Source organism: Chinchilla lanigera, unplaced genomic scaffold (genome assembly GCF_000276665.1).
Source record: "Chinchilla lanigera isolate Chin_1 unplaced genomic scaffold, ChiLan1.0 scaffold00036, whole genome shotgun sequence".
Taxonomy (NCBI): domain Eukaryota; kingdom Metazoa; phylum Chordata; class Mammalia; order Rodentia; family Chinchillidae; genus Chinchilla; species Chinchilla lanigera.
The window spans coordinates 1,047,173-1,049,317 of NW_004955437.1; the positions used below are offsets into that span (position 1 = coordinate 1,047,173).

Genomic DNA, 2,145 nt, shown 5'->3' on the forward strand with positions numbered 1-2,145 from the left:
CACTTTGTTTGTAACTCTGTATTGTTTGTACTGTTCTTTTGCTATTTTGTAAAAGGTTGCCTGTCTGTTAATGTTTTCCTCCTTTTATGTTTAAAGTAAAAAACCCTATAGAAAATTAGAATAAAAGGGTTGGGCATATAGCTCAGTGGTGCAAGTGTTTGCCTGGCAAGCACAAGGTCCTGAGTTCGATTCCTGGTCCCAGAAAAAAGAAAGAACATTGGAATTGGAAGTCTTTATCTCAATGTGATGAAAGCCATCTATGACAAACCAGCACTCAACCTCATACTAAATAGACAAAAGCTGAAGGCATTCACTTATTAACCCTAAAATCAGTAAGAAGATGAGGATGTCCACTCTCACCAGTCCTGGAAATATTAAACAGTTCTGGAAATATCATTCAAAAGCCATTAGAGAAGAGAAGTAAATAAAAGGAATATGGATAGACAAGGAAGAAATTGAATTATCATTTTTTGCTGATGACATGATCTTCTGCATAGAAGGCTCCAAAAACTCCACCAAAAGGTTTCTGAAATTAGCTACCCAATTAGCTAAAATAGAAGAATACAAAGTCATTACTCAAAGGCCAATAACGTTTCTGTATACAAATAACAAACTCACAAAGAGAGAAATTAGAGAAACAATACCTTTAACAGTAGTATCAAGAAAAGATGAAATAGGTAGGAATGAATCTAGTGAAGGAAGTGAAGGAACTTTACATTGAAAACTGCAGTACTCTGCAAAAGGAGATCAAAAAGGCTTTCAGAACATGGAAAGGTATCCCCTGTTTTTCAACAGGCACAATAAATACAGTGAAAATGACCATATTTTCAGCCTGTTATACTGATTTCATGCAATCTATATTACATACCTCACAGAACTCATGAAAATAACCCTAAAATTTGTATGGAACCCAAAGATATCTAGAATAGCAAAATCAATTCTGGGCAGCAAGTGCAAGGCAGAGGGCATCACAATCCGTGATTTAACGTTGTACTAAAAACTACAGTGATTAAAAACAGCATAGTATTGGCGGAAAAACACACCAAAGATTAATGGAACAGAATAGATGATGTGGAAGCAACTCCCAAGTGGACTTCAGCATTGTTTAATATGGCTAAGTTTGGGAAGAAACATAAATGTCCATGGACAGAAAAAGTGATATTATAGTATGTGGCATCTGCAACAATGTGATAGCTGTTTTCAACAAGAAGGTAATCCTGCAATATGCAACCATGGCATAGGAAGTCTTTATCTCAATATGATAAAAGCCATCTCTGACAAACCAGCACCAAATCTCATGCTAAATAGACAAGAACTCTCTTTGACAGTGATCTCTCAATGTCACCTCCTGCAGACCAGAGCAGATAGAGACAACACATTTACATCCAGAGGAAGTCAGAAGACTGGAAGTGATCTGGAGTTGGAATCACATCTCTATGTAGAAAAAAAGTGTATGCATCTCATATGAGTGTAAATTTAATGCTATCCTGCTGATAGCCAGAATTAAATTTCTCCCTTTTCTAATGGTCTGTTAGACTTCAGCGATCTTGTGAACTTTGTTATATGGGTATTTTTCCAAGTGCAGGACTTAGCAACTTTCTCACAGATTGCCATATTAATGATTTCAGTCTTTTCTATGAATCAGAAGCATAATCACTATTGGTCAGAGGGCTACTCTATTTCTAAACCTTCAATTAGTGCATATTGAAATGCTTTTAAATATTAACAGCATTGTAGGACTCCATAGCAACATGTTTTTAAAAGAAACTTTTGTTTCATAATTATGCTCCTATGTAGTAGACATGAGTGCCAATTTTAAATCTTGCCAAACTGTTTTTCACTGTATTTAGAACATAGGCATTGCATTTCTTAAGTGACAATTATTGGTTATATTTTTAAACAATGAGTTTCAGCTGGCACAGTGGCACAACCTGTAATCTCACCTAATTGGAAGGCTAAGGCAGAAAGATCCCAGGTTCAGAGCCAGCCAGCACAATGTAGTGAGAACACTGTCTCAAAATGTTAAAGTGTTAGACTGCTTATCTAGCATGCTCTAGGCCCTGGGTACAATTCCCAGTACTACAGATAAGCAAAGAGCCAAATAGATAGATAGATAGATAGATAAATAAATAAATAAATAAATAA

General features: G+C 35.8%; 1 protein-coding gene across 1 annotated transcript in view; it reads right to left on the bottom strand.

Moving 5' to 3' along the window:
- LOC102018220 (butyrophilin subfamily 1 member A1-like) overlaps positions 1-2,145 on the bottom strand; it is a 50,963-nt gene that overhangs the window by 48,064 nt on the left and 754 nt on the right. The window lies entirely within an intron of this gene.